The 23,327-nt window shown below is 44.0% G+C and overlaps 1 protein-coding gene across 1 annotated transcript in view; it reads left to right on the top strand.

Annotated features, from left to right (window-relative positions):
- The first annotated feature begins 2,539 nt into the window (after nucleotides 1-2,539).
- CASZ1 (castor zinc finger 1) overlaps nucleotides 2,540-23,327 on the top strand; it is a 308,192-nt gene continuing 287,404 nt past the window's right edge. The window contains exons 1-2 of the mRNA XM_056543806.1: nucleotides 2,540-2,790; nucleotides 3,646-3,803. The gene's annotated coding sequence lies outside the window, so the exon portion shown is untranslated. The remainder of the gene's footprint in view (nucleotides 2,791-3,645; nucleotides 3,804-23,327) is intronic.

Consider the following 23,327-nt stretch of genomic DNA (forward strand, 5'->3'; position numbering starts at 1 on the left):
ACTATGGGGACGATTTATCAAAACCTGTCCCAGAGGAAAGGTTGCTGAGTTGCCCATAGCAACCAATCAGATCGCTTCTTTCACTTTTAACAAGGCCTCTGCAAAATGAAAGCAGCGATCTGATTGGTTGCTATGGGCAACTCAGCAACTTTTCCTCTGAACAGGTTTTGATAAATCTCCCCCCAATAACTTTTTGACAAAATACCTCTTTGATTCAGTTCACATTGTCCTTCTTTTTGCACTTTAATAGATAAAGACTATACGGTAGACCAGGATGTCAAACTGCAGACATCCAAATGTTGCAAAACTACAGCAGCTGTCTGGGCATGCTGGGAGTTGTAGTCCTGCAATATCAGGAGGTCCAGAGGACTACACCCAGACTGGATTGGTGCAGATATGTAATGGATTTAAAATAAAATAAAATTCACCTGTATGGTAAGATGCCCAATGCTGTAGGGCACTTTTTCCCAACTAGTGTTCCTCCAGCAGTTGCAAAACTACAACTCCCAGCATGCCCGGACAACCTTCGGCTGTCCGGGCATGCTGGAAGTTGTAGTTTTGCAGCAGCTGGAGGCACACTGGTTGGGAAACACTGCTGTAGGGATTCAGCTAGACTGATGCCAGGTGTCAAATGTATATAGGATACAATGATGGGTCTGTATTAAACACCAAAAATAGAAATAAAAGAATTCTGATGCCAGACACTGGAAATGCACTGGGGGTCATAATGTCAGTCAGTGACAACCCTCCCCCCCCCCCCCAAACCTGGAGCCCCCCAGCTGTTGCTAAACTACAACTCCCAGCATGCCCCGATAGTCGAATTATAGTTGCAAAAGCTGGAGCGATAACGCTGCGTGTGCACGATGTACAGACCACAGTTCCAACTAGCGTGTCTCCAGCTGTTGCAAAACTACAACTGCCAGCATGCCCGGACAGCCTGTAGTTTTGCAACAGCTGGAGGCACACTTGTAGGAGAAGCGCTTCTCTCGACAGACAGCAGTGAAGTGGAGCACAATCACATAGTGGTAAAGGCATGCTGGTGCTTGTAGTTCCCCAGCAGATTTCTGAGCATGCTGGGAGTTGTAGTTTTGCAACAGCTGGAGGCACACTGGTATGAGAAGCGCTTCTCTCGACAGACAGTGGAGCACGATCAAATAGTGATGAAGGCATACTGGTACTTGTAGTTCCCCAGCAGCTTTCTGGGCATGCTGGGAGTTGTAGTTTTGCAACAACTGGAGGCACACTGGTATGAGAATAGTGGTGAAGGCATGCTGGTACTTGTAGTATCCCAGAAGCTTTCTGGGCATGCTAAGAGTTATAGTTTTGCAACAGCTGGAGGCACACTTTCTGGGCATGCTGAGAGTTGTAATTTTGCAACAGCTGGAGGCACACTGGTATGAGAAGCGCTTCTCTCTACAGACAGTGGAGCGCGATCGCATAGTGGTGAAGGCATGCTGGTACTTGTAGTTCCCCAGCAGCTTTCTGGGCATGCTGAGATTTGTAATTTTAGAAGCAGTAAAAAACTAGAATTAGGGGGGCTCCCACTATATAAAATGTATAAATAGGTTATATATATATCAAGGTGATTTGTACTTTTGCAACAGCTGGAGGCACACTGGTATGAGAATAGTGGTGAAGGCATGCTGGTGCTTGTAGTTCCCCAGCAGCTTTCTGGGCATGCTGAGATTTGTAATTTTAGAAGCAGTAAAAAACTAGAATTAGGGGGGCTTGCACTATATAAAATATATAAATAGGTTATATATATATCAAGGTGATTTGTACTTTTGCAACAGCTGGAGGCACACTGGTATGAGAATAGTGGTGAAGGTATGCTGGTACTTGTAGTTCCCCAGCAGCTTTCTGGGCATGCTAAGAGTTGTAGTTTTGCAACAGCTGGAGGCACACCAGGATGAGAATAGTGGTGAAGGCATGCTGGTACTTGTAGTTCCCCAGAAGCTTTCTGGGCATGCTAAGAGTTGTAGTTTTGAAACAGCTGGAGGCACCCTGATATGAGAATAGTGGTGAAGGCATGCTGGTACTTGTAGTTCCCCAGCAGCTTTCTGGGCATGCTAAGAGTTGTAGTGTTGAAACAGATGGAGGCACCCTGATATGAGAATAGTGGTGAAGGCATGCTGGTACTTGTAGTATCCCAGCAGCTTTCTGGGAATGCTAAGAGTTGTAGTTTTGCAACAGCTGGAGGCACCCTGGTATGAGAATAGTGGTGAAGGCATGCTGGTACTTGTAGTTCCCCAGCAGCTTTCTGGGCATGCTAAGAGTTGTAGTGTTGAAACAGCTGGAGGCACCCTGATATGAGAATAGTGGTGAAGGCATGCTGGTACTTGTAGTATCCCAGCAGCTTTCTGGGCAAGCTGAGATTTGTAATTTTGCAACAGCTGGAGGCACCCTGGTATGAGAAGCGCTTCTCCCGACAGACAGTGGAGCACGATCGCATAGTGGTGCAGCCATGCTGGTACTTGTAGTTCCCCAGCAGGTGCACAAGCAGTGCGCGGCCGCTCAGGTGCGCCCCGTGTACTGTGCCCGGCAGCCGCCACTAGAGGTCACAGGAAGCCGCTCCGGGTTTTGCGGCCATTCCCGATCCCCCTCCCGCTCTTGCCTCTGCCTCCAGTCCGGGTTCCGTGCTCCGCCCCCGGCGGCCGCCTGGTTAGAAATAGGAAAATTCAATAATAAAACCCCAGGATCAGGCAAGTTAGATGGCGCATGCGCGGAGCCGACGTCCGAAACACACATTTTCCTTTACTTGGAAAGTCACCCAAAGCCGCACAAGTGCAGGTAAGAGACTTCCCTGCGCTCCGGGGGGGCCGCCAGCTGCCGTGCCCGGGGACACACTGGGGGGGCTGCACACACGTTCACCCTTAGGGGACATTGGCATTGGAGGGGTGCAGAATGGGGGGTGGCACTGACTTGGGGGGGGGTGGTGTGTGTGGTAAAGAGGGCAGCTCCGGGTGACAGCTGCTGGCACACTTCTTCTCTGCCAGGTGCCATGTCCAGCGTGTGCCAGGGCACCGGTAATGTTGGCACGACTCGTCCAGGTGGGGGCTCCCTACACTAAAGTTGGGGTGCAGGTGTTGGGGGTACTAAAAAAAAAAAGTGTTTAAAGTTATACCGAGAGAGCTGTCACTCAACCCAGCTGTCAATCACTCTGAAGTAAAGTGACCGGACTGCGGCAGCTCTCAAAGGCTGGTGCGGCGGCTGCGGGTGGCGGCGCCCCCTTGTTTCTTCTGCCCCGGGACACGGGATGCGGTGACACCCGCTGAGGGGTTGCTATGGGCGCAGCAATGATAACGCTGCCTGGGCAGGGAGTGGAGAGGAGGATGGCTCGCCCAGGGGGTGTGTGTACAGTCAGTGTGTGAGGGGGGGGGGAGTGTAACCGTGCATTTTTGGTCAATGTCACACTCCTATTTTTGAGCCCGGGACAGGGAACAGGTGCCCGAACTGTCACTCACTCCCTGCACCGACAGAAAAAAAGACACTTTGGGGCGTTGACTTATTAAAAGGAAAAAAATAAGAGATAAAACTTAATATATATATATTTTCTGGAACCAGGTGGATTCATCTGTATTATTAGTTTTTATTATTATTTTTTTATTTTTATTTTTTATTTTTATGTTTCTGGAAAAAAAAAAGAAGGGAAACAAAAAAAAAAAAGAGATTGAGAGAGAGAGAGAGAGAGGACTGGAAGTTGGTGTGAAGTGCAGTGACATCTGATGACCTGGAGGAAAGTTACCCCTGCTGCCTGGGGGCCCCTGAGAACAGAGCATAGGGCCCCAGCGACTGGCTCCCCAGTAAGTACACACATTCTGTACTCCCAGCGTCTGCCACACTCACAAAGTTGGCTAAATTATTGAACTTTTGTACCTGATGGTGATCCCCCTCTGAAGCAGGGGGGGGGGGGGGGGGGCTCCAGATGTTGTAAAACTACAACTCCCAGCATGCCCGGACAGCCGTTGGCTGTCCGGGCATGCTGGGAGTTGTAGTTTTGCAACATTCGGAGGTCCGCACTGTGATCAAATCAGTTTTATCCTATAAGAACTTATTTTGAGGGTTTTATGCTACTATTTGTTTGGGAAGTTACTTTATTTACTGATACTTTAGAAAAGTTTTTATTTTGCAATGTTACATGTATCGACTGTGTACTGTGCTATTCTATCTATCTATCTATCTATCTAAATATTTATCTATCTATCTATCTAAATATTTATCTATCTATCTCATATCTATCTATCTATCTAAATATTTATCTATCTATCTATCTGTCTCTCTTATATCTATCTCATATATATCTATCTCTCATATCTATCTCATATCTATCTATCTCATATCTATCTATCTATCTATCTCATATCTATCTATCTCATATATATCTATCTTTCTATCTCATTTCTATCTATCTATTATCTATCTATCTATCTATCTATCATCTGTCTCTCTTCTATCTATCTCATATCTATCTGTCTCTTCTATCTATCTATCTATCTATCTATCTATCTATCTATCTATCTATCCCCTATCATCTATCCATCTATCTCATATCTATCTATCTCTCATCTATCCATCTATCCCCTATCATCTATCTATCTCATATCTATCTATCTATCTATCTATCTATCTATCTATCTATCTATCATCAATCCCCTATCATCTATCTATCTATCTCATATCTATCTATCTATCTATCTATCTATCTATCTATCTCTCTATCTCATATCTATCTATCTCATATCTATCTACCTATCTGTCTCATATCTATCTATCTATCTCATATCTATCTCATATCTATCTATCTCATATCTATCTATCTATCTCATATCTATCTATCTATCTCATATCTACCTATCTGTCTCATATCTATCTATCTATCTATCTATCTATCTATCTCATATCTATCTATCTATCTATCTATCTCATATCTATCTATCTCATATCTATCTATCTATCTATCTATCTATCTATCTATCTCATATCTATCTATCTATCTCATATCTATCTATCTATCTCATATCTATCTATCTATCTCATATCTATCTATCTATCTATCTATCTATCTCATATCTATCTGTCTCATTTCTATCTGTCTCAATATAATAAATCTTTATAAGTGCAAGAATTTATTTAAAGACTTTACATCTCGCGGTCGCATTACCTTCAAAATTATCATTTGATCCCAACATTTTTTTATTTTTTTTTAACGCTTCCCCCTGCGGCCGCCATTTCCAATGTCATCTGCAGACGCCACTTTTTTCTTTCTGGGGAAATATTGTTGAACCCGGAGTAATCAAGTTTCTGCGATCTTGTGCCTTTCTCCTGTTTAATTTATTAGACTAGTTATTTATTCTGTTGATGATAATCTGTTGCCGGTTTCCATAGAGATGTCAACGGATCTCTCTCAGAAATCACACTCGGTATCACAGCAGGGGCATTTTTTAAAGGGACAGTTTGACGTTCGCAGACGGTAGCTGTGAAGTTTTTTTTTTGTGTTTTGTTGTTTGTTTTTTTTCTCCCTTCCCGAAGGGTTGTTTAAGTCGACAATATGTTTTGTTTTATGGAAAGGGAGGTTACACTTTAGCAGTGCTGTGCCAAGCCGAGCTTATTATGGTTAACACAAAGTCGTGGCTTTGATCCTCAAGTTGCATCATTATTTAAAATAGATCATTTTTCTCTCCCCCAGCTGAAAATCTCAAAAACCTTTCAAGATCAAAGACTTTGGGCGAATGAACTATTGTTTAAAAAAAATAAATAAAAAAAAGACGTGAACTTAGAAAAACTATTTTTTATTTTTATGAATGAGGTTTCCACAATCTGCTCGTTTTGACCTAAATGAGGAATATATATATATATATATATATATATATATATATAGCAATAAAAACAATGCTACTCTACTATGAGGTTGTTTTATACTAAATCCTTGTGATGTGTGAACAGGATCAAAGCATTTATTCTGCTATAACCTAAGTTTATAGGGAATCAAGATACACAATTATGAACTCGATCGGGCTGCTGTAAACTGCTGCTAAATGTGTGTGAATGGAAGTGTATAGAAGTGTTGTGCACCTTAGAGGAAACACTGCCTTAGAGGGTCTGTGTCAGCCATGTGTCTCTGTGTACACTTGTGCCTTTTATGGGGTGTTTGGGTGAGTGCATATGTGTCTATGTTATCCATGTGTGTATACTTGATGTGTACTGTCTGGGTGAGTGTCCATGTGTTTTGTGAGCATTTGTGTATACTTGTTAGGGTGTCTATGACTATAGGGCATGTTTCAGTTTACTTCTACGTAGCGCTGTCTATGTTTTGTGTCTGTGTGGTCTGTGTTGGTGTGTGGCTGTGTTGTGACTGTATATGTGTGTCTATGTTGTGTTTTGGTGTACCTGTGTGTCTGCATGTTGTGACTGTATATGTGTGTCTATGTTGTGTTTTGGTGTACCTGTGTGTCTGTATGGTGATTGTATACTGCATGTGTGTCTACATTGTGTTTTGGTGTACCTGTGTGTCTGTATGGCTACTGTATATGTGTGTCTACATTGTGTTTTTGTGTACCTGTGTGTCTGTATGGTGATTGTATACTGCATGTGTGTCTACGTTGTGTTTTGGTGTACCTGTGTGTCTGTATGGTGACTGTATATATGTGTCTATGTTGTGTTTTGGTGTACCTGTGTGTCTGCATGTTGTGACTGTATATGTGTGTCTAGGTTACCTGTATGTCTGTATGGTAACTGTATATGTGTGTCTATGTTGTGTTTTGGTGTACCGGTGTGTCTGTATGGTGACTGTATATATGTGTCTATGTTGTGTTTTGGTGTACCTGTGTGTCTGCATGTTGTGACTGTATATGTGTGTCTATGTTACCTGTATGTCTGTATGGTGACTTTATATGTGTGTCTATGTTATGTTTTGGTGTACCTGTGTGTCTATATGGCGACTGTATATATGTGTCTATGTTGTGTTTTGGTGTACCTGTGTGTCTGTATGGTGACTGTATATGTGTGTCTATGTTACCTGTATGTCTGTATGGTAACTGTATATGTGTGTCTATGTTGTGTTTTGGTGTACCTGTATGTCTGTATGGTGACTGTATATGTGTGTGTGTCTCTAGTTTGTTTCAATGTTCTTGTGTATCCATATGTTGTGTATGTTGTGTGTTTACTATTATGTTGTGTTTCAGTCTGTGGGTGACTATGTTGTGTTTGTCAGGTATGGGTGTCTGTTCTGCGTTTTTCAATGTACGTGTGTCTATGTTGTGTGTTGTGAGTGTGCCTGTGTGTGTTTTTTGTTGTGTTGATGTATGCACATATCTGTATTGTGGAGTTTATGTGTAATTGTATCTTTGAACCTGTGTTGTGTTCTTTAGTGTACCTGTTTGTCTGTTTACTGTGTTTTATTGTAGACTGTGTATATCTGTATTGTGGAGTGTTTGTGTAAGTGTATATTGTTTATGTTGTGTGCTCCAGTGTACCTGTGTGTCTGTTTGCTGTGTTGTATAGTTGATTGTATATATCTGTGTTGTGGAGTTTTTGTGTAATTGTATCTTTGTACCTGTGTTGTGTGCTTTAGTGTACCTGTTTGTCTGTTTACTGTGTTCTATTGTAGACTATATATATATCTGTGTTGTGGAGTGTTTGTGTAAGTGTATATTGTTTATGTTGTGTGCTCCAGTGTACCTGTGTGTCTGTTTGCAGTGTTGTATACTTGATTGTATATATCGGTGTTGTAAAGTGTTTGTGTATCTTTCTATTGCTGCACACATTCTTTAAAACGACCAAAAAATCTAAAGTTTAGTACAATAGAGGGGTCTGTGCATTGTTATAAACTTCATTAGGGGTCCCTGTCGTAAGCCTGGGCCTCTCCCGATCATTTTATTATTTTTTGTCTCCAATAAAACCTCAATCCCAGTCGATCTGTAAATCTACAATTAGATGTGGCCCTAATAACCATAACGAGGAACAAAACCATATTCCCTAACCAGCCCTGATCCGTCCAGAAGGTCTATTGCCTTTTCTTTCTTTTTTTCCCCCCCATATCTTTACGAGGACTTTGTTACCATGTGGCTGTCGCCGTGTGTGTTATTTGTGCGTCTTTCTCCTTTAATGATGCATTTTGTTTGTGTTTGTTTGCGTAATTTGGTTCCGACGCAGAAACGACTGTGACAAGTTAGAAAAAAAACAAAAAGGCTGTACAGCTTTAAACTCAGGAGTTTGCATATTCTCCTCGGATCTCTCCCCTTTGCTAATTATTGTGTTGTTTTCAGAGCAAATATGTCATATCCATGGCGACCAGGCAGGTTTATTGTCTTTGTGAAGGAATAGCTCACATAAGTAATTAATGACTTCTTTTTTTTTTTTTTTCCTCTCTGGCTTAGGTTAAACAGATCATTCAGGGAAAGTCATATCTCCCCCTTCTGTTATTTTTTTTATAACACAGTGACACAAGAAAATGAGTTAGAACAAGACAATACTTTAGAGGCAAAGTCGTCGGCTTATATTATTATTTTTTTGCTCTTTTTAAAAGGCTGTAGTGTCAGCTTTCAGACAGACGAGGTTGTCATCTTTACACTGTTAGCAATTTGGTTTGTGGTGCAGGAAATCCCTGTAAGCAGAAGTGTTCAGTTGTAGAACAGAATTGAGGCGGTAGCATCCTGAAGGAATTTACAGTGAAATCCTCCCCATGGAACTTAGAACATCGAGGCTTCTTCATCTTCTTCGTTTTTTTTTTCTCCCTGCTGCTTGTGTTCATTTTAGCAGCTTTTAATTGAAATGTTTACAAGACGGGGGCGAGAGTACAGTCAGCGGTAGGTGTAGGCGTCCGACGTAACATTACAGCAGTCCCTCCTATAGAAACCCGGTGGGCTATTTCCAGAGGACATTTGGGGATTATGGCCGAAAACTTTTTGAAAGGTTTGTCTCGGTGACTTCCAGTGCCCCGTATGTGAAATGACTGCGCTAGCAGCCGCTTCTTTATTAAAACCCTTAATCTTTTATCTAGCTAACCCAGCTATCCATATGGACGGTTTAGTGGGATTAGCAATTTGTGTTTGTCTTCCTTTTATTTAGAAGCCAAGCTCTCATTTACAGAGATCTACCGACTGAGGGGGTCAACATATTTCGTCTATCTCTCTGTCGGTCTCCTAATTTGATAAATTTTGTGGTCAATGTTTGTAACGTGTAAAATACGTGTAGAATATTGAATGGGTTGCTTTATAAGAATGCACTTGGTCCCTGCTGTCCCATCTGTCAATCATATCTATAACCCCCCCCCCATTCAAAATAATTGTACGCTCCCCGTGTACAGTCCCCATTCGTACATCGAAGACCACGAGTGGAGTTGCTGCTGCCTGGTTGGAATGGCCAATTGGAATTGATTGAGTCTTTTACTGCTTGATATCTTCCTTAGGAGAACTCAGTGCCGGGCTATACTGTAAGTCAGTGCGAGCCATCGGTCCAGGGATGTGAGCAGTCATGTTGTCTTTTTTATATCTGGCCACTTTACATTGACACTTGTCCGTCCTGTTCAATAAAAAGCAGTCGAGCTACACGCATGTTAACATCCATTGAGTGCAACTCGCAGTCGATAAGCTTACCTTGAAAAAATGGGGATATTGTAAGTTTATTTTTTTATTTATTTTTTTAGGGCTTCGTATTTAGAAACGTGTCTGATTAGTTCCGACCTTTATTTATTTTTTTCTTTTTGTTTAAATCTGAATTTCAAGCCTTTGTCTTAAATGTAGAACAGTCAGATGCATAAAAGATAAAGTTTACCAGCATCTAATGACTGTCCTTTTATACCCCCCAATATTTTACCTCTGCGTTTCTACTTTCATAGAGGTAGACCTGCGATGTGCTAGGTAAAGGCAGCCAGGTTAACCCTCCGACAGAATACTGCAGCTTAAATGAAAGCAAGAATAAGAGAGAGAGAGAACATCGTAAATTTTGCTAAAATTAATCAGCCGTTTAAGGGCTTCCCATTAACAAGGTTTTCTAGGCAGGCTGCCTCCTCGCGTCCCCGGTCAAAGTCCGGGAGGGGGATGAGAAATTTGAAGAGGAATAATAAAAACAAAAGAAAGGGTGGAATTATAGAATATAAATCCTCAAGTGTCCTTGATCCATATTGTCAGATTTTTTATTTTTTTTTGGTCTGATTTGTCCTGTGTGCCTTTGACAGAATAGGCACGTAGAGAAGAGAGCGACAGAGAGAGAGGGAAGGAGCGCGACGTGACGGTCCTTTGGAGCTCATTATCATTCTTAATAAGTCTTAAGGAATAAAGAGGAGCATTGAGTATAAATGCCGGGTAATCCTAACACTCCTCAAGGTGAGAGGAGTCTTAAGGACAAATAGGAAAGGCGGCAGAGGAGAAGGAAATAACAGTGGCCCTAAAAAAACTGTCAGGAAGGACCACGAAAGAGGCTCGAGTGAAAGTTGCTTCTCTTTTCCCTAGGAATAGATGAATGTCGATCAAAGGGGTGGAAGATTTCTTTGAGGAAGGAGAAAGCACTTAACAGTTTCATTAGAAAAATGAGATGGTTACGCTAGTCTCTTGTCGAAAGCCTTTATCCTCGCTGGTCACAGGAAGGAGTCTGTAGACCTGAGTGATGCTCTGCTGTACTTGCCTCATACTGGCTGTTGGGGGGGGGGGGGTTCTTTTATTCTTTTAGATTTCTGCCCAAAACCTGTCATTCTTTATATGCCCCCCTGTGTTCTGTCAGTAATTCCTGATTTGAGTCCTGGTCCCCAAACAAATTCCTGTACAGTGTAATTCCTGCTCACGTCTCTGTTCTCTCACTGTGCAGCTTGTGCGCTGGCTCTTCTTGCAGCTTGGTTCCAAATCTTGGTTCCCCCAAATGTCTTTCTTATCAGTTTCCTCTTTCAACTAATAATCTTTATTTTCTTTACACCTGCTTTGCGGCTCTTTCAGCTTCTACTTCTTTCATAAAACAGAGGCCCTGCGTGCCTGTATTTAACGTGACTACGAACAATTTGTCTACATCAAGATTTTTTTTTAGTTTTTTTTTGGCAATGGTCTTTCGACCCCTTTAGAGTTGGCTGTAATGACTTGCATGGACCAGTTGTAGTTCTTAGGATTCCCAAAAACAGAATTCTCTATAAGGATGCCAAAAGGGAAGAAGACCTACAGATGTGCCCACTGGGACCAGCTTCTAAATAAGTGGATATACTGTATTGGTGGATGATAAAATAGGACCAAGTTTAGGTGTTCAAAAAAATATACTAACGTAAGTTAAATTGGTTGTTTGTAAGTTTGCTTGTTTTGATCTTGAGAAAGGCAAAGGAATCCCTATGAGACAATTGCTATTTGTCCCCATGTTGACGGGCAACATTCCTTTGCAACTTTGTGGCACCATAAGCACCACACCAGTCCTCAGGTTCTGTGTAGCATTACAGCTTAGTTTCATTGAAGTGAATAAAGCCAAACTGTAATATCAAACAAAACTCGAGAATAGGGAATTATTTCTAGTCGTAAATCCCAGATAACACCTTTAAAGGGGTACTCTGTCCCTAGACATCTTATCCCCTATCGAAAGGATAGGGGATAAGATGTCCGATCGCAGGGGTCCCGAAGCCGGGACCCACTGCAATCTCTGTGCAGCACCTAGTATTTTTTTAGAATGCTGGGTGCCGGCGGTGGGGAGTCGTCACATCACGGCCACGCCCCTCGTAATGTCTCGTCATGCCCCCTCAATGCAAGTCTATGGGAGGGGGCGTGATGGGAGAATGTGCATGATGGGAGAAAAAGCCTTGCATGATGGGAGAATATCCCCATAGGAGCTGGACAGCTCCCGGGACGTGAGTCATCAGAAAGCAGTTAGACAGAAAACAGCAACTCAACTTCAGAAGCTAATAACTATTGGAAGGATTAAGATTTAAGCTGGGACCCCCTGTGATCTCTGTGCAGCACCTAGTATTTTTTTAGAACGCTGGGTGCTGGCGGTGGGGAGTCGTCACATCACGGCCACGCCCCTCGTAATGTCACGTCATGCCCCCTCAATGCAAGTCTATGGGAGGGGGCGTGGCTCCGCCACGCCCCCTTCCATTGACTTGCATTGAGGGAGCATGGCCATAATGTCACGACCCCCACCGCCCACTCCGAGCGTTCAGAACAAAATGTTCCAAACACTGGGGCAGCAGAATACCCCTTTACGGTGGTCATAAACATGAATAACTGTGGGGTATTCAATCCAACTCCTACACATGCACCCTTGGCTAGGCTGAGCATGCATATGTTCTCGATGTGGAGAAGGGAATAAGCCAGTGCCAGAAATATCTGGTGACTGCTTTTCACTTTTTTTCTGGACGTTATGATGACCTGAACAACTACTGGCAAATTGGCTAACCAGACCCGCAGTCAGGCCGGGACCTTTGCCTTAAATAAAGACACATAAATGCTGATGTCATACACTCACGTGAAACCGGCCTGTGATTGAATCGCTTGAACATTCGAGGCGTCTAATAAAGGTAACAGATTATTAGATGCAAAAACATTTTTATGCTTATTTAGGATATATTGGGCAACTTTTTGCCTCTTTATAGAGTCTCAAATCCCAGACCATGACTTGTCCACTTTAGGCGTTATGTTAGTAAAGATGGGGGAGGCATGTGAGAATGAGGGTATAATGCAGACCACACTGACAGTGCTTAAAGGGGTAGTCCAGTGCTGAAAAACTTATCCACTATCCTAAGGATAATTTTCAGATCGCGGGGGTCTGACCGCTGGGGCACCCCGCGATCTCCTGTACGGGGCCCCAGCTCGCTGGTGTTACGCCGAGCGCTCCGGGTCCCCGCTCCTCCCCGGAGCGCTCGCTTCTCTCTCGCTACCGCAGCACTCCGGGCAGCTCCACTGACCCGGTGCGCTGCGATACCGTCTCCAGCCGGGATGCGATTCGCGATGCGGGTGGCGCCCGCTCGCGATGCGCATCCCGGCTCCCGTACCTGACTCGCTCTCCGTCTGTCCTGTCCCGGCGCGCGCGGCCCCGCTCCCTAGGGCGCGCGCGCGCCGGGTCTCTGCGATTTAAAGGGCCACTGCGCCGCTGATTGGCGCAGTGGTTCCAATTAGTGTGTTCACCTGTGCACTCCCTATTTATACTTCACTTCCCCTTCACTCCCTCGCCGGATCTTGTTGCCATTGTGCCAGTGAAAGCGTTTCCTTTTGTGTTCCTAGCCTGTGTTCCAGACCTCCTGCCGTTGCCCCCGACTACGATCCTTGCTGCCTGCCCCGACCTTCTGCTACGTCCGACCTTGCTTCTGTCTACTCCCTTGTACCGCGCTTATCTTCAGCAGTCAGAGAGGTTGAGCCGTTGCTAGTGGATACGACCTGGTCACTACCGCCGCAGCAAGACCATCCCGCTTTGCGGCGGGCTCTGGTGAAAACCAGTAGTGACTTAGAACCGATCCACTAGCACGGTCCACGCCAATCCCTCTCTGGCACAGAGGATCCACTACCTGCCAGCCGGCATCGTGACAGCTGGCTAGATAGCGGGTGTCGACCACCGCACGAAGCGGCGGCCGACATGTCCCCTCAATACATCGCTATGGCAGAGCCGGAGATTGCCTGAGGGGGTGTGTCAGCCACCACTTCGTGCGGTGGTCAACACGCCCTCTTCGCGCGGGCTTCCGGGGCCCCGTACAGGAGATCGCGGGGGGCCCCAGCGGTCAGACCCCCACGATCTGAATCTTATCCTCTATCCTTAGGATACGGGATACGTTTTTCAGCACTGGATATCTCCTTTAATATTAGAACAAGACCCCTGTAATTCATGAGATCATGCTCAAGCGTGTATAATGGAATTGCTACATTTCTATCATCCCTCCTTGAAATAGAAGTACATTAAGGACAAAGCTTGTTGTGGTATGAAATGAAGCTCACCCATTGACTGTGGTCTTTACTGCTTCTGAATGTAAGGGCTTTACAGGAATATATATATATATATATTATTATCCAGTGCGGTATAATCAAGGCAGATCGTGCGCTTTATTATAACAAGCACGCAGTACACGGTAGATGCATGATGGTGACGCGTTTCGGCCTTTGGCACCTGCCTTACTCATGAGTAAGGCCAGTGCTACCAGCCGAAATGCGTCACCATCATGCATCTACCGTGTACTGCATGCTTGTTATAATAAAGCGCACGATCTGCCTTGATTATACCGCACTGAACTTCCATTTCTTTCTTACATCTTGCCTCCGGTGAGGACTGCACCTGTCCAGGTCGCGGTTGGTCGTCTTGGGTGAGCTGACTATCACTTTCTTCTCATATATATTATTATCCTTACATGACTGGGATAAGGTATTGCAGAATCAGATATTTTATGGACGAACATAAGTTTCTAATATTTAGCACAAACAGCTAAAGCTCTATTCAGGCTAGTGATAGTAGTCAACAGTGGTGATTTTGGTGGAACAGTCATACACACTGGACCACTGTTACGCCGAGCGCTCCGGGTCCCTGCTCCTTCCCGGAGTGCTCGCGGTGTTCCCCTCTCTGCAGCGCCCCGGTCAGACCCGCTGACCGGGAGCGCTGCACTGACACTGCCGGCGGGGATGCGATTCGCATAGCGGGACGCGCCCGCTCGCGAATCGCATCCCTAGCTACTCACCTGTCCCGGTCCCCGGCTGTCACGTCCTGGCGCGCGCGGCTCCGCTCCTTAGGGCGCGTGCGCGCCAGCTCTCTAAGATTTAAAGGGCCAGTGCACCAATGATTGGTGCCTGGCCCAATCAGTCTAATTAGCTTCCACCTGCTCCACGTCCATATAACCTCACTTCCCCTTCCCTTCCTTGCCGGATCTTGTTGCCCTTGTGCCTAGAGAAAGCGTTTACTGTGTTTGCCATACCAGTGTTCCAGACCTCTTGCTATCACCATTGACTACGAACCTTGCCGCCTGCCCCGACCTTCTGCTACGTCTGACCTCGCCTCTGTCTAGTCCTTCTGTCCCACGCCTTCTCAGCAGTCAGCGAGGTTGAGCCGTTGCCGGTGGATACGACCTGGTTGCTACCGCCGCAACAAGACCGTCCCGCTTTGTGGTTGGCTCTGGTGAATACCAGTAGCAACCTAGAACCGGTCCACCGACATGGTCCACACCAATCCCTCGCTGACACAGAGGATCCACATCCAGCCTGCCGAATCCTAACAACCACCACACTGGGGTTTCATTGGTCTTTTGGGGCATTTCCAGGCTGGGATTTAAATATCCCAATGTTTGTGGACCGATTCCGATGAGGCTTTATGGAGGCCATTAACATAATGGTGTCCATCAAAGATCCAGTACTTTTTACTGTTGGGAATGATGCTGAAAACTGGTTATTATTGTCAAAAATACCAAAACCATTAATGGGCATAAAATGCAAATGCCTTACATTATTTTTCCCTGGCATCAGATTCAGTGGTATTGGACTTTCTGATATTAATGTGAGATCCTACACCCATTGTCTATCCATCTATTGTTACATGAATTATAGGAAAAGGCATTTCTTATACCAGTTATACAGTAAGTTTGTGTCAATGAATTGTGCCAAATTCATTAAAAGGTGCAAAGTTCCTAATACATTTGGCATATTTTTAGTTTATCCCAAAGTCATAAAGTGTATGTGTAAAATTTCACAAAGATTTCACAAAAATCTTTCCCGCCCACTGGCAAGAAAAGTGTCAAACCTGCCATGTGTAATTTTCGACCACCATAAAATCGGTAGGTATTACTTATAAAATTCTCCCCATTGACTTTTCTTCCATGGGGGATTGATATAAGAGGTTAAAGAGGTATTCCAGGCCAAAACATTTTTTTTTATATATCAACTGGCTCCGGAAAGTTAAACAGATTTGTAAATTACTTCTATTAAAAAATCTTTGCCCCCCCCCCCCCCCCCCCCCCCGATCAGACATCTTATCCCCTATCCATAAGATGTCTAGCAGCAGAGTACCCCTTTAATTATCTTATTAGTTTTGTAGGACTATTATATGGCTTTTTTATGGTTGGACATAACAGTGCACGTCCTCGACACTAACACTTGACCCCTGTGCTTGTGATCCATTGCCGGCCCGTTTTGGGTAAGTTGAGGAGGCAGAGCTGTCATATCTAGAAATTTGCATTGTGCATTTAATGTAGCAGCTAGTTTTCCTAATGAAATTATCACAAGTGGATGGGAAACGCGTAGGCCCCCTCTTCGGGGAAGCACGTCACACGGCACTAATTTCATAGCAATATTCATGAGAGAGCCATTTCATAGATTGGCCGAGCAGATGCTTTTACTCAAAAAAATTCTACGTTCCCTGATCCTTTACAGCAGCTGGTTCAAAGTAGATAGCACCGTACCCCCCTCGTTCAGAATTGGGGGCTTCAGTCAGTAGCACAGGAGCAAGATTGGGGGGAGTCTGTGGAGGGACGTGCGTTCAGGGCTTCAGAAAGATGAAATGTGTTAAGTTTATGAAAGTGTGTATTAAACGCTGTCCTGGGTCTCTAATTTCACTGCAGTATGCCAAAACACTGAGTTTCTTATTTCAGTTAGTGCGATCTTCAGGGAGGTTAATTTCCATGACGAACTGCAGGCCACGCGCTTAAAGGATTTATCTAATTAGAATGACACTTTTTTTTCCCCCCTCTTCCCTTTTTGGAGAAATGTAAAGGGCTAGAAGGGATATTTAAACAGTGGCGGGAGCAGCATCCGCTCACATCTGGCTTCATCGTGCCTCTGTCATGTAAAACCGGCGAGAGAATTTAATTTAATTTTTTTTTTTTTTTATAGACTTTTTCTAAACAAGGCTCTAAGTGCTCAGGTATATCATCTCTCTGGTTTAAATATTATTTTTCCAGTCCGTGCACTTGTGAATTTATCATTTTGTTCATTTTAGAACGCAGCCGTCATATGTTGGAAATGCCATTGTAAGTCAGCCCGTAGTTTATAGTCTGCTCCGTAGTTTATAGTCTGCTGTAATATCTATGAAAAAACGTTCAGTACATTTGTTTTTTTTCCCATGAGGAATTTTTAAAGTTAGACTCAACATTTTAGCTTAAAGGGGTGGAAACTTTTTTAATTTTTTTAAAGGGGTTATCCAGGAAAAATCTTTTTTTTTTATATATCAACTGGCTCCAGAAAGTTAAACAGATTTGTAAATTACTTCTATTAAAAAATCTTAATCCTTTCAGTACTTATGAGCTTCTGAAGTTAAGGTTGTTCTTTTCTGTCTAAGTGCTCTCTGATGACACGTGTCTCGGGAACCGCCCAGTTTAGAAGAGGTTTGCTATGGGGATTTGCTTCTAAACTGGGCGGTTCCTGAGACACGTGTCATCAGAGAGCATTTAGACAGAAAAGAACAACTCAACTTCAGCAGCTCATAAGTAGTAAAAGGATGAAGATTTTTTTAATAGAAGTAATTTACAAATCTGTTTAACTTTCTGGAGCCAGTTGATATATAAAAAAAAGTTTTTTCCTGAAAACCCCTTTAAATCAACTGGTGTCAGTAAGTTAAACAGATTTGTAAATTATTTCTATTAAAAAATCTTAATTCTTCCAGTACTTATTAGCTGCTGAAGACTAAAGAGGAAATTAGTTTGGAACTGTCCAGAGCAGGACAAAATCCACAAAGCTAACCTCTCCTGCTCCTGACAGTTCCTGACACGGACAGAGGTGTCAGGAGAGAGCATTGTGGTCAGACTGGAACTTCCTTTGGGGCATACAGCAGCTGATAAGTACTAGAAGGATTAAGATTTTTTAAATAGAAGAAATGTAATAATCTGTATAATTTTCTTTCATCATTAGATCAGAACTTTTTTTTTACATCCAATGTACACCTTTAAGCTGGCCATACACTTTAGATATCTGTTGGCAAAACACTCGTTATTATACCCAATCACATACACACTCAGCATGGCTGAATGTGCATGTGCCTTCACTGGAGAGAGGGGGAGTAAAAACTGCTAAACTGCTCTGACAGTAGCTTATCCTTTTGACAACAAAGGACTCAATTGAAATACAACCAACCTGATTCCCTTCCCTCCCAACATCTGCCATGGGAAAGTCAGGAGGCTGCCATAAACATTAGATCAATGTTTCCAACTAATGTGGCCCTACAGCTGTGGCAAAACTTCAAGTCCCAGCCTTTGGCTGTCCAGGCATGCTGGGAATTATTGTTTTTCAACAGCTGGAGGCATACTGGTTGGGAAACTGCATTAGATGGTTAGCAGGTCCTTCCAAACATAGATGTGTTTAGCCATCATCTGATATGTATGGCCAGGTTTTGTACAGTCAAGGCCTAGTTTACCTCTGCATCAGATGTTCTGTTAGGATACTCTGTCACAGAACATAGAAAAAAAACTGCGCTAATATGAACAAGACCTTAGCTGTATTCTTCAGAAGATTCCTATCATTTGGCCTTTTTCAGTGTTTTTGTCTATAGAAGAGTTTTGAGCACGGGTCTCAGATCCCTGATATATTTGATTTCTCACCATTGGTTCTGTTGGTTCTGTCCTTGCTGTAATGCTAATTGCCTTTGATGCACGGACTTTCCACTGACCTGCGGTGGACTTGTGCTTATCCAGAGAAGCAAACCTGAACAAGCAGAGCTTCAGTGTAAAGCTTTAAATGTGGCACATAGCAGCCACTGATCAGACCAGAGATTGTTACAAGAGTCAGGCCCCATTCACATGGCAGAATTTCGCAGGGAGCAGGAGCCAGGAGAACAGGTAGGCGCTAGGACCACGCAGAAATGTGCCGTTTCCATAGATGGAAATGCATTTCCGTAATGTTTCCAGCATGTTAATTCCTGCACCAGAAAGCAGACCAAAAGCAAAAAGATGGCACAAAAAGAGGTGTGAACATGCCTTAGACCAGTGTTGACCACCCAGGGTGCCTCCAGGTGTTACAAAACTACAACTCCCAGCCTGTCCGGACAGCCGAAGGCTGGGTTCAAAATCTGCAAACCTGGAACACACGCTTACAGTAGGCTGGATAAACATTGATTTCACATAATTCTCCTTATAAACGATCATCAAAGGTTTTTCTTTTTCCTTCCTCAAAAGCAAATCATGCATCAATTGGTATTTTCATTACGGATAATGGTTGGTATGTTACCATTATGTCATAAGGCACTTTCTCAATATAGTACAATATACGGTTACGTTAAAATCATAGTACAAGCTCATAACATTAGGACAATATACAGATAGTCCTGAAAAGATATAATAGAGAAAAATCTGTACATAAGAGCGGACAAACTAAGACTATATTTACACATATTATTTTGGTCAGTATAATGGAAAGATTTGCAACTTTCTTTATGTTTTGGACCGACTCCTAGTTTTAGCTTAAAAAAAAACAGTTTGATTCCTCTATTCCCCTCTTCCTAGACTCCTCTATTTCCCTCCTCTTGGACTCTTCTATTCACTTTTTCCCAGTTTTCACTTTTGCCCTCCTCCCAGACTCCTCCATTTCTCTCCTTCCAAATCCCTCCATTCCTTTCCCTCCTGACTCCTCCATTCCTCTCCCTCCAGACTCCTCCATTCCCCTTTTTCCAGACTCCTCCATTCCCCTCCTTCAAGACTCCTCCATTTCCCTCCTTCCAGACTCCTTCATTCCCTTCCTTCAAGACTCCTCTATTCTTCTCCTTCCAGACTCCTCTATTCCTCTCCTTCCAGACTCCTCTATTCACCTCATTCTAGACTCCTCTATTCGCCTCCTTCCAGACTCCTTTATTCTTCTCCTTCCAGACTCCTTTATTCCCCTCTTTCCAGACTCCTCTATTCCTCTCCTTCCAGACTCCTCTATTCTTCTCCTTCCAGACTCCTCTATTCCCCTCCTTCTAGACTCATATATTCCTCTCCTTCCAGACTCCTCTATTCACCTCATTCTAGACTCCTCTATTCTTCTCCTTCCAGACTCCTCTATTCTTCTCCTTCCAGACTCCTCTATTCCCCTCCTTCCAGACTCCTCTAGTCCCCTCCTTCCAGACTCCTCTAGTCCCCTCCTTCCAGACTCCTCTAGTCCCCTCCTTCCAGACTCCTCTAGTCCCCTCCTCATGGTCCTTCTGGAATTGGTGTGTTTGGCCGGTATTCATTGGATGTCCAGCTTAAGTATTTTTGGAGATAGAGTATTGATGAACAGGGAAGGGTTTTAATGGATTTTCTACTAGTCCATCCCTAGCATAAAATAGGTGGTAATAGGAAATGCTAGTTTTCTCAATAAATGCTACATAGAAATGTAATACTGTATAGAAAGAAATGATAGCACGGCACTCACCCTTTTCCAGTTTTATTTTCGATCACGGTGCGGTACATGCAAAGATCACGCCAGTACAGTGGGAGCGGGGAGAGACAGGAAAGTGGGCTCAGCGGAGCCCGTGCAGCAACGTTTTGCGGTAAAAACTGCTTGGTCACGCCTGGCGTGACCAAGCGGTTTTTACCGCGAGTGCCGTGCTATCATTTCTTTCTATACAGTATCTATATCTCTGGCTAAGCGTTGAGCACCACACACAGTAACAGTACAGGATTCCCGATTAATGCTACCAGCCTGCAACACCCAGTGCCGAACACTATCCTCTCTGTAGTCTACATAGAAATTTAAGTTCAGTGTCTCTTTAATCCTTTTCCTACCAACATGCTCTAGCGTTCCAAGTCACATTGGGATTTTACAATTCTTTTGAAAAGTTCTTAAAACCAATTGTAATCACCAACCAGATGGGGCAGTGTACAGCGGCCGGGCTGACTATTACTAAGATTAGGTGCTAAGAGACCACGTTTATATAAGATAGTCAGGGCTCAGGGTCCGGCTCTGGTTACATCCAAAGGAAGCTAGGCTTACATCCGCAGATCAGAAGCCTGGGGAAGACGTTATCCTCCAGATCAGCTTGCATGACTTTTAGTAAAATTAGGTGCTAAGAAATGGCATTTATGTAACTTGGGGCTCAGGCTCCGGTTTCACGGGTTGGTAGATGTCTTGTCGACTTAAGCAGTAAAGCTCAGAAAGGACAATAAAATGAGGAGGAAACGGTAACAGCCCAAGCACGAATGACACAGATAATACAATGATTATATTTTAATGTGCATCATCTTTCAGATAATACTGTCATTACCGAGCTGCAATATCACTGAATTCAGCTGTGTAATATAAGCCTATGGTTGACAAGTGTCAGGAAATGTGCAAACTGTAAGGAAAATCGGTGGTGTGAATAGGATTGTACGCCTGTCACTTGTAGTGCTGCTTCATACGCAGTGTGTTAGAATGCAATAAATGTTAAGGGGCTTGTCTAAAGATGGCTAAGAGCTGTAAGATTGACACTTACTCTGACAGACCCTACCTATCCTTGTATTAAGGTAGCCATATACATAAGTCAGCAATTATTTTCCCAATTCCCCCACCCCACATACACATGCACACCTTTCTTGACTGAGTGTACATGGAAAGGGGAGAAAGCTGTAGCAAGAATCATATAGTGCTTGCCATCTCCCTGAGAGCAAAGGCATCAGGGATGTTGTCAGCTTTCCTGATATTCCTCTCCCTCAAAATCATCTTTTGGGGGGTGAACCAGGAGGCCCCCATAGACATTAGATAGTCACCCATGTTTAAGATGTACAAGACCTTTACATTTAAAGCTCAGTATCACTTAGTATCGGGGAGATTGTAAATAGGTATTCTGACAACTAATATATGTGCTATATCCATAGCGTAGTCCATAAATGTCTGATCGGTGGCCATTCTCTGTCTTCTCAGTTCAATATTCGTTCTGTCTGGTGCAAAAGCTATTACCTTGGAAAGACTAGTTGCTAAGGTTGTGCTGCCTGACAACTTTTATATGCTATTACTGATGAAAATTAAAGACCTTTTGTAATATGGTTGTTCATTTTATTTTTAAATTTAATAAAGAAAATGGCTCCTGAAAATCCCACCACTAGGGGTCTTCATACCTACTGGAACACTAACCAGGCCTGCAGCAGCATCAGGCTTGTCCATGAATCATGGACAAGAGATGACTTATAGACAAAGCTGCATGAGCAGACACACCAATCACCTCCCGCCACCACAAGGAGAGACATGCCCCCTCCGACTACACACCAATCACCCCCACCACCACAAGGAGGGACATGTCCCTTCCGACCACACACCAATCACCTCCCACCACCACAAGGAGGGACATGCCCCCTCCGACCCCACACCAATCACCTCCCACCACCACATGGAGGGACACGCCCCCTCCGACTACACACCAATCACCCCCACCACCACAAGGAGGGACATGTCCCTTCCGACCACACACCAATCACCTCCCACCACCACAAGGAGGGACATGCCCCCTCCGACCCCACACCAATCACCTCCCACCACCACATGGAGGGACACGCCCCCTCCGACCACACACCAATCACCTCCCACCACCACAAGACGGGACATGCCCCCTCCGACCACACACCAATCACCTCCCACCACCACATGGAGGGACACGCCGCCTTCCCCTGAGAGGATTTCTAACACAGTGAGCTAATGAGAAGAGGGATTTTTATAATAAACACTAGCTGAGTACCCGGCATTGCCTGTTTTTTCCTACCTTATCCTTGTGGGGGAGGAAAAGCAACAAAGAAGGAAGCTTTTGTCCTCCTGTCCCGTCCCTAAATCCTGACCCCATATCCCCTCCTCATATCCCTACCTCATATTCTGTCCTCATATTTTGTTCTCATATCTCGACCCCATATCCCGTCCCTATATCCTGTCCTTATATCCCATCCTCATATCACGTCCCCATATCTGAAGGCTATCAGGGCATAATGGACACAGGTATAGAGGTAAGGTGTCAAAATGGTCAGATTTTAGCCCTTAAAAGCTATAGGGGAAACATCTTACTATGGATCAGGATACTACAGATATCACTTTGGTGACTACATTACGATCTGTACGACTGCTTGTCGTAGTGTATCTAAGCAATTTGGTGCAGGGTTACCGTTTTTTAATCTTGCAGATCAGTGTTTCCCAATCAGTGTGCCTCCAGCTGTTGCAGAACTACAACGCTTAGCATGCACGGATAGCTTTCGGGCGATGACTATGGATCAGGATACTGCAGATATCACTTTGGTGACTACATTATGATCTATACGACTGCTTGTCGTAGTGTATCTAAGCAATTTGGTGCAGGGTTACCCTTTTAATCTTGCAGAACAGTGCTTCCCAACCAGTGTGCCTCCAGCTGTTGCAAAACTACAACTCCCAACATGCCCGGACAATGGATCAAGATACTACAGATTTCACTTTGGTGACTACATTACGATCTGTATGACTGCTTGTCATAGTGTATCTAAGCAATTTGGTGCAGGGTTACCATTTTAATCT

This window comes from Hyla sarda, chromosome 10 (genome assembly GCF_029499605.1).
Source record: "Hyla sarda isolate aHylSar1 chromosome 10, aHylSar1.hap1, whole genome shotgun sequence".
Taxonomy (NCBI): Eukaryota; Metazoa; Chordata; class Amphibia; order Anura; family Hylidae; genus Hyla; species Hyla sarda.